This window comes from Rosa chinensis, chromosome 1 (genome assembly GCF_002994745.2).
Source record: "Rosa chinensis cultivar Old Blush chromosome 1, RchiOBHm-V2, whole genome shotgun sequence".
NCBI lineage: Eukaryota > Viridiplantae > Streptophyta > Magnoliopsida > Rosales > Rosaceae > Rosa > Rosa chinensis.
The window spans coordinates 17,753,887-17,764,321 of record NC_037088.1 but is presented as its reverse complement, the minus strand read 5'-3'; the positions used below and the strand labels follow the sequence as shown (position 1 = coordinate 17,764,321).

Here is a 10,435-nt window from a genome sequence, read left to right as displayed (position 1 = left end):
GCGCAGTCCCTATCCATGATAGTATGGATGGTGTCCATCATGGTGATGGCGCCCTAGATGATGTTGCAATCACCAACTTGCTTCAAATAGCGTTTCAGATGCTCAGGCCTAACTAAAATTCTCATTGGTTGCTTTTAAAGCCTCTCACTCGTTTTACAAAGCCTGTTCCTTAGGGAAATTAGGAATGAGACCATCTTATGCAAACGATATAAAAATACTCATTCTGTTCTTACATAGAATCCGTAGGGATTCTGTGGACTAGTTCAACCAACTTGCGGATGTTTAAATATCTCATGATGTTGGTTGACACGCAAACACGCTGGTCACGTGTTGTACCATTGTTCACCTGTAAAAGCTGCTTATTCTACACTCCTAGATACCATATAACAACGGGCTCACTCCCCGGATCATCCTATTAAGTCAATTGGATTTGACATTGCTAGAGAGTGTACATCAAAGACTTCCAATGGTTATTGCAATGGGACTGATGTTGGACATCATATTCCCATGTACACAACCAAATAGTCTCGCGGAAACGACTACGATGGTAGTCCGGACATTGGTAATGCGCACCAATCTCCTTATATCCGCTTGAGGTGATGCAATATCGCATGCAGCTATGCTAATTCATCTACAACCCACCGCCACTCAATGTACCTCTATGTTACAGCTAGTGACTGGGTACAAGTATTGCACTTACGCATATTTAAGTGTGCCACTTATGTGCCAATTGCACCGCCACAGCGCTCTATGATGGGCCCTTACAAACGAATGGCCAACTACGTTGGATTTGAGATTCCAACAACGTTGGATTTGAGATTCCAACAATCGTCCGCCACTTAATGCCCTTGCTAGGCGATCTCCTTACCGCTAGATTTGCGGATGTCACTTTGATGAGACAGTCTTCCCGTCGTTAGGGGGATATAAGAACACGAATGTTCACCAGGAACGACAGAAATTGTCGTAGTCTGTCCCCACTATGTCTCATCTTGATCCCTATTAAAGTGACGAGATCACAGAAATATGCTGCAAAAATGCCTGCAAGAATGGACGTCCCTACGAGAGGACGTAGCGCAGCCCTACACAGAGTTAGGCATGGTTCCAACACCATATAGAGTGGCACTTTGGCGTTATAGGCCATGGCCCCAGCTAGGATGCGTAGGAGGCCCGTGAGTTCGAAGGATACTTTGGCACATTCCAATCTTTTGATCATCGACACTCAAAATCCGTCTTATGAGTATCTTCTGGGTTATGGTTATTGTTGGGGGACGCCTCAACATCAGAACCTATTCCTGAGAATATATAGCTATATGAAAATTACACTAGTATACATAAGACGTGGGATAGAAACTCCATCATAATTGATGATATAGTCACTCACTTCGCTGCGCATGAGTTTGTTGAGTCCAATGATATTGAACCACGCTCCGTTGATGAATGAATGCCAACGTAGAGAGATTTGACCTAAATGGAATGATGCGATCTAAGTTAAGTTGGATTCTCTAACGAAGAGGAAGGTTTTTTGAGCCAGTGATGCCAACACCTCCTAACATAAAACCTATTGACTAATGGGTCTTCGTTAGAAAGCGTTGTGAGAAAAAGAGATGGCAATCTTGCCTTATGGCGCAAGGCTTTTCACAAAACGCCCTGGAATCGACTACGATGAGACATATTCTCTCGTAATGGATGTCATTGCAGTCTACTACCCTATCAGTTTGGTAGTTTCCAAATAACTGATCATGCAGTTTACAAATGTGGTCACTACGTATCTTTATGGGGATCTAGATACGGAATATACATGAAGGTTTATGGTGAACTTCATTTACCCAAGTCAAATGGCTCTAGACCACGGAGTGCGTAAAGAGGTTAAAACGCTCACTAAAGTGACTACTTGATTGGGAAGGGATATGTCCGCGCGTTTCCATAACAAGTTTCGGATTCTATCGTTGTTCATGTTGGACATGATCTTCATTGGAAGCCTTTAAAGAGTTAAGGGAAACCACTTAACATTTGAAATCTGAGTTTGAGATGAGGGATTTTGGGAGAACACGATTATGTCTCGGTTTGGAACTTGAGCATCGTGTCGATAGATGCTTAGGCATTTTGACAAGGTCAAGCCTTCAAGCACCCCCATGATCGTCTGTAGTCTTGATCCTGAAAAGGATCATCTTCGTCAAAAGGATGATGACGAAGATGAGCTAGAGGCAGAAGTGCCTTACTTAGTACCATAGGCGCATTATTGTACTTAGCTAAATGCACAAGACCAGAATCTCATTTGCAGTAAGCTTGTTAGCTAAGATATAGCTCTACGCCAACGTGACGCCATTATGGTTGGTGTAAAAGATATCTTTCGATACTTGAGATGTATGATTGATATGAGCTTATTCTATCCCTATAGAGAGATGATGGATTCAGACCTATCACACACCAGGAACGCCGCTAACACTAGCCTGCGTCCTCTATCCCCATCCCAAAACGACATGTGTTTTGGAAGGTTTTGCTGATGTTGGGTATCTCTCTGACCCACACAAAGGTCATTCCCAAAATGGTTAAGTGTTCACCATGGGTAAAGACCGTGATATCTTGGAGGTCTACAGAAATAGACCCTAGTCGCTATATCTTCGAACAATGCAGAGATTATTACTCTTAACGAAGTGGTTCGTGAATGTTTATGGATTGGATCCATAATTACGCATGTTCGAACAATTGTGATTTGAAGTCTACCACAGATGAGACTACGAGCATAGGATAATGCTGCTTGTTTTGAAGCAAGGCTACATCAAAAGCGACCACACCAAGTATAATCAGCAATAACAAACTCTCCTCAAAATCAAAGTGAACTAGGTTCGATCTGAGGAAAATATGGCAGACTTGCTCACTAAGTCATTGTCTCAATTCCACTTTCGAGAAACATGTTGGTAGCATCGTTTGCGGAAGTTATCCGAACTCCCATGACTGTTGTCATCAGGGAGAGATGCAGACATCAGGGGGAGATGTTTACATGTATGGTCTCGAAATGTGAAGGGTGTGTTGTGCTCTTTTTCCCCTTCGACAGAGGTTATTTTTGTCCCACTGGGTTTTTGTTACTCGGCAAGGTTTTTAATGAGGCAACGAGAGAAGCATCGCGTTTGGGCAACACAGGGGGGAGTGTTCAAGTAAAACCCTAATGTGTGTTTGGCCCAAACTCTAGGTTACTCGACCTAGTGGTAATAGGGTTTAATTAGAAGAATCTAGAGATTATCTTTCCTTGTATGATTCAGACTCTATGCATTGTAATCGTCTATATAAAGAGGCCCCTATTATCATTGAGAATACACAGCGATTTTCTCTTAATTTCTGATTCCCTAAAACATCATTTTATTTATCGAGCATAATATTTTGCTTTGGATTATAATTTTGGCATTGTTTTTCCATATGAATTTTGGATATGAATTTATTATGCTTGGATTTGAAGTTATGATTTATTTTCGGGAATATGATTTAATTTTCGGAGATTAATTATGATTTATTTCAATTATGTTTCGGAAATAGATTTTGAGCCTTTGATAGTTTATCTCTAAGATATGTTTTCAATTGAAATCATGATTTATGTGATTCTTGAAGAATTATTTTCTGAGGTGATTTTTGGAATTTAGTATTATATTTCTATTCGTTGATTTGAGTTTTTTAAAAAGATTTTTGAAATGGAATTTCGATGGAGATATTTTTCTTATTTACTCATTGACTTTCGGTTTTGGCATTGGGAATGCCTTATTGATGATTGTGGATTTAGTTTTGTTTCTGAGTTACGATTTATAATTTGATCTCGCCTATTTGTTATGATTTTGAGAATATTTTGGCGTTCGGGGCCACGTCATTGGATTATACTTATTTTTCTCGTGAGATATTGGAGAAGCTTTATGGATTTACTGGTTTTCGATTGTTTTTCTCACCATACTCTGGTCATTCGGTTAGTGTCTCCTCCTCACTTACTTTGTGTTTGTGAGTGGCAATCGAGGATTCTCCTCCTCATGTGAGTGGTAGTCGAGGTTATTAGTTCTCCTCCTCACAAAATTTATATGTGAGTGGCAGTCGAGGGTAGAGCCTCAGGGGCTCCTTTACCCATATGGTGATATTTCTTCCCCATATCCTATTATTACTTGACTAGCGGGGCTAGTCCGATTTCTCTTAACCAGCGGGGATGGTATGTTTTCACGAGCTTTTGAGTTTAAAGAAATACATTTTATAAACGTTGCATGCATTGAGGTTTTATAAGTTTAAACAAGTGGGAAAGTATTCAAGTTGCTTCTCTTAAATTATCTTGATTATTTATTTTTGTCCACTCACACTAACGTATTTTTCAATACTTTCCCCTGGGCCCTTACGTTTCAAATGCCCAGTTTGCAGGCAAAATTAGTTGAGGTCAGGCGTACACGGGTTGAGGCATAGTTGTCCCTGCTTCTGCATTGTAGGATCTATCGAACCTTCACCCTCTTTACTTTTATTTCTATTATACCTTTTGTTTTAGAATTGCTCTGATAACCTGTGGGATTAATATTATTAAGTTGAGATTTGTGTAATGTGAATTGGAAGATGTTGTGAATTGGGGAGCAGGCTGGCTCCAGGAGAATAAGGATGGATTGCTTAGAAGTGTTAATGTCTTTCTACAGGTTTTTGGGTAGTCTATTTTTAGGGGGAGTTCTTCCAAATTTTTAGTAGAATTTCTTCTATGGTGGGTCCTGCAGCGCCACTTCAGATTTCAGGGTGAAATCCGGGGCGGATCCTGTCAGTAATAGATAGAAATTACATTTAAATATTTTGTATTTTTTTTTTGGTGCCCCAGTGAAGCTAAATTCCTAGCTCCGGCACTGCACAACGCCAAGAGGTAATGAACCGCTTCAATTTCATCTATTTGGTCCTAAATTGTTTATGGATTTCAACAAATTGACGATGGTGTGCAGAATGCTGTGCTTGAGTTCGTGAGGGTTGTGAAGACCAAGCAACAAGTGGTTTCGGGCACTCTGTACTATCTCACCATTGAGGCCACCAATGGGGGTTAGAAGAAGCTTTTTGAGGCCAAGGTCTGGGTTACGCCTTGGCTCAACTTCAAGGAAGTCCAGGAATTCAAACCCGTTGCTGACGTCTAGTTTGTTTTTCAGGTAGTGTATTTTGTTTTCTTCATGTTTTTTCTCTTGATTGTAGCAATTGATATGGAAGATGTGGATTCAAGGAGTTTCAGTGTGTTGTGCTAATCTGAAATTTGGGAATTGAGTTATTAGCTTGATCAGCTATGGATGAAAAGTTTGATATTTTATCAAAAACATTTTTTCTTTTAAGCATAGGCAATTGATGATTTTTTAATCAGAAATTTACACCATAATCTAAATCCTAATTCCTTAAGGGCCCGTTTGGATATAGGGATTTGGGAGTGTGGATTTCGATTTGAAACCCCCAAATCCAAATCTGCTTGTTTGGCTGTCTTCTTAAGTGAGTTTTTGGATTTCTTCAAAATCACCTCAGAGATTTCAGATAACAAATTTTGATGATTTCAAGTAACTAGGAGACCCTAGTTATTTCAAATCATCAGGTCTTGGATTCCTTGAAAGAACAGATCGTGCACTCTCTTTCTTCTTTTCTCCTCTTTCTCTCTCCAAGGTTTCTCTCACATCCTTCGATCTACTCTCTCTCTCTCTCTCTCTCTCTCTGAATTGGGTGTACATATGCTATGTTGCTGTTAGTATATCTTTTCTCTTTTGATACAAACACTAGTTACTAAGGTGTTGTTGTGTACTTGCGTTTCCAAATCATATCAATGATAATTCCTATCTCTATCTCTTTCTGCCTATTTATTGATTTTTCCTTTGTGTGGAGTCCAATATTTGAAGCTTTAAACTTTTAGGTATCATCTAAGACATCTTATTTAAGATGCATTCATGCAGAAATGGTAGGCTTGGTCGCCAACGGCTGTGGTATACATGACTGAAAAATGACCCGACACCTTTTTGGGAGTTAATTCTACCATTTCCAGAATTTATATTATTGAGAACTGGGTTATGAGACTAAATTGGGTTTTGATCAGGTGGGCATGCTCCAGGATGACAAGATGTGCAGCCTCATGATCCTCAAGTTCAATATGCAGCCCAACCATGCTGTGAAGAGCCTTCAGCAAAAGTCCAATTCATTGTTCCTTTATGAGCTTCAAGAGATTGTCCATGCTAGGGCAGAGGTCAGTAGTGATTTGCTTCAATGTGTTTTTTTTGCTTATCTATCATTGATTTGTTGAGCTCGATAGTTGGGGTAGCTATTGGTTGTGTTTAGCTGTAAGCTCCATTGAGTATTGGGTCAAATTTTGTCGTCTTGGTTTGTTTACGCAATTGGGGTAATGTGCTTCAGGGGAAGCAATAACTCTATACATCACTATTACTAAAGTTTGAGACAGAAATTCACTTTACGTTTGCTCTTTAGGTCAACTTATGTCCATCATATGTAGGAACTACAAGTAATTCGATGAACTTGTTTAGTATGCCTGAGAGCCTTGTAGATGGTTGAAGGACAAAAAGAAAATCAAATATAGATTTACCATATTCTTTAGAAGAAATATAGATTTGCCATTAAGAATCAAATATTTTGTGACATGAGCAGACTTTCGTAATTTTCCTTTCATTGTTTTTTTTTTTGTTTTTGACTACATGAGTAAAACTGATTATTGATTACTCATGTTAAAATTGTGTGAGCAGTGATAGAAGATCATGTCAAGTTCAACATGCTTCTTAAGCTGAAGAGGGGAGACAAAGAAGAGAAATATAAAGTTGAAGTGCACAAGAACAATGAAGGTGCCTAGTGTTAAAGCATAAAAATTCAGACTGTTTTTTTAGTCCCTTGCAAGATATTCATCCACGGAGGTACAAGACTTGTGGAGAAAAAAAAAAAGGATATTGCTGCGTTGGTTAAAAAATTGAAAAGAAAAGAAAAACAGAATCATTTAAAAATTGAAATTTTTTTAGAGGATTACAGAGCTCTCAAACCAAGTAGATACTCCTATGCAGATATCAAGAGGATTACAAATCAGTTCAAGGACAAATTAAGCCAAGGAGCCTATGGTACTGTTTATAAGGGAAAGCTTTCTTCTAAATGTTTTGTTGCTGTCAAAGTCCTCAATAGTACAAAGGGGGATGGGGAAGAGTTTGTAAATGAAGTGGGAACAATGGGTCATATCCACCATGTCAATGTGGTTTGCTTGGTTGGATTCTGCGCTGATGGGTTTAGATGAGCTCTTGTTTATGACTTCTTACCTAATGGTTCACTGCAAGATTTCATTTCATCAGCAGAAAATAACAATTCTTTCCTTGGTTGGGATAAGTTGCAAGATATTGCTCTAGGCATAGCCAGAGGAATTGAATATCTACACCAAGGATGTGATCAACGAATCCTCCATTTCGATATCAAACCCCACAATATTTTGCTTGACCATAACTTCACCCGAAAGATTTCTGATTTTGGTTTGGCCAAGTTATGTTCCAAGGATCAAAGTATAGTGTCAATGACTACAGCTAGGGGAACGATGGGGTACATTGCACCTGAGGTGTTCTCCAGAAACTTTGGAAATGTATCCTATAAGTCAGATGTGTATAGTTATGGAATGGTACTGCTCGAGATGGTAGGAGGAAAAAAGAACATCAGTTCAACCACAGAGAACACAACTGAAGTTTACTACCCAGAATGGATCTATAATCTATTGGAAGAAGGTGAAGACCTTCGAATCCATGTTGGGGAAGAAGGAGATGCTAAAATTGCAAAGAGACTTGCGATTGTAGGTCTCTGGTGTATCTAATGGCACCCGATAGATCGTCCTTCTATGAAAGGGGTGGTTCAAATGTTGGAAGGAGGAGAAAACTTAACCATGCCTTCAAATCCCTTTTCCTCTCAAGGTCCTACAGGAACAAGTGCAAGTACACCTGCCAGAAGATTAAACCTTCAACTGGAAGCAATTGTCGAGTTAGAGTAATATGTATATATTTTATACTGTATGCACACTTTGCATGTAAATGTGACAAAAATTATTATACTAGCAAGGGGACGGAGCCGTGAGCCGCAAGTGCTCCATCTTGGTCCAAAATTCGATTTTTACTTTTTTTTTTCATTCGAAAGAATGGATGTTCGTGTGAAGTCTTTAATTAATATACGGATCATCATATCACGACCTGAATGTCCCAAACGGTCATGTCAATGCCTATATGTGTCGGAATGCCATAAATCATCTCTCATAACATGATTGGATTCAATGATTCGAATAGTGGTTGCATACAACCCACTAGATCGACGGATAAGTTTCTCTAAAACTCTTTTATGTCCATAGTCATTAAAGGTGATGCAAAGGAACTCTTGTCCGTTCTCACAATGTGTTTCCACATGAAAACCATTGGCTCTTATGTCTTTGAAGCTCAATAGGGTTCTTCCAGCCCTAGGAGCATAAAGAGCTTCGGTGACATTAATATTTGTACCATTTGGCAACAAAAATTGGGCTGGTCCTATACCATGAATCAATTTAGATGATTCAGCCATTGTAGTCACAGAAGATTGAGTAGGCGTCATCCATAGGAACAATTGCATATTTTGAAGTATTGTATGTGTAGTTGCACTATCCACGAGGCACCCTAGCTCTCCGGGAAACATATTGAAAAATAATAAAGTTTGAAATTATAATATGTCCAAGACATGCAAAATAAATCGATACTTTATTAATAAAATAGCCAATGATTACATCAAAGTTTCTTGACCAAAATCTAATCCCAAATAAAAATCAAACTTTTAGACAAATTGTAGTCACTCAATCCGTTCGGTAACTACAATATTTTAGTTGTCACCAGGTAAGGTAAGGCGAGATTTTGGTGGAGCTGTGCTCACTTTAAAAACCGTTCTCTTAGTAAAACCTTTCCTAGACATCACAATTACTCTTGGATGAGCCTAGTGAGAAAGAGTTGAAACAAAATGTCATTTTATTGATATAAGGCATAATTGCCATTATATAATTCTTCCAAAATAAATGGACTATACTACTCAAAATCTGCAGCATCCTTGTGCACACTACTTTGTCAGATTTGAAGTCTGCTATGGTGAGATCAACGTTGGTGTCATCACCATCATCTTCTTCTTCAGCAAAGTATGCCTCTTGCTCTCTTGCTTCTCTATTTGCTTTATAATGTGCAGCCAATTTGTTGCTTGCGTTGCATTGTTTGAACCAATGTTCAATAGATCCACATCTATGGCATGCATCATTGTGATTACCTCCCTTTAATTGAGGTGCATCTTGTGCACGAGGACGAGTTAGGCGTCCACATTAGACGATGGTGTCACCCCTATGGCCGGCAGCAATGTGTCATCTCCCACGTTGGCTTTTGTTGCCACGTGTTCCCGCTCCATTTTAGTGGTTACCTTCCTTTGTAGGGCGGTTATATGGTCCAAAATGTCCGTTTTGTCCCTTAATTTTAGGGTTCCGCTTCTTGCGCCCTCCTTTTGGTACATTATTATAATTCGCCTCTTGAATGCTCTTAGTTCCGACAGGCCTTGAATTATAATTCTTCACGAGGATGTTATCATGTTTTTCAACTACAGACATGACATTAATTAGCTAATGAAACCTCATAATCCGTCCAGCATTGTACTCACCACTGTATTGCTTGGATATCAAAATTGCTGAGACGGGAAAGGTGGAGAGAGTTTTCTCAATTAGTTCTTGCTCTGTGACGGGTTGTCCACAGAACCCCAACATGGTTTTGAGGCGTAGAGCTTCTAAATTATATTCATAGACGGACTTGAAGTCAGCGAATCGTAGATTGCTCCATTGAACCTTCAAGTCAGGGAGGAGGGAATCCTGGACATTACCAAAATACTCTTCTAGAGCAACCCATGGTTCTCTAGAATCCTTGATCGCCATGTATTCCAATCAGAGTGATTTATCCATGTGGCGCCTCATCAAGATGAGAGCTGTGGCATTGTTTGTAGTTGTACACTCAAATATGAGTTCAGGGTTTGGTGCTTGAATTATGGGTAGGATCCCTTTTGAAGTGAGATGGTTCTCAACATCCGTGACCCAACTGTGGTATTCCGAGCCAGTTGAATCAAGCATGGGAAAGTCGAGCTTAGGTTTCGACATTCTGAAAACAAGAAGAAGAAGTAGATTAGTTTCGGAGTCAAAACTTCCACCAAAACTAATAATAATAAGATTTCCGTGCTATGCTACCAAGAAATCGATTTCCAAGAATATTTGGATTAGACCGAAACAATGATATTTATATGGTCATAAATCGATGCTTAAGGACGCTCTTAGTCTGAAGTCTTACGAACGCTCTTAGTTCGTTTAGCGTGAATCCCCATGATTCCGCTTTTTCAAAGAATCGAACCCACGTTATAGAAAGGTGGGATGTAGAAGAAGGGAGGTTGCAAGTCCCTAAGAAAA

At 39.4% G+C, this 10,435-nt stretch overlaps 1 pseudogene; it reads left to right on the top strand.

Moving 5' to 3' along the window:
• Nucleotides 1–6,949: 6,949 nt before the first annotated feature.
• LOC112181712 lies at nucleotides 6,950–8,042 on the top strand (annotated as a pseudogene).
• Nucleotides 8,043–10,435: the final 2,393 nt, after the last annotated feature.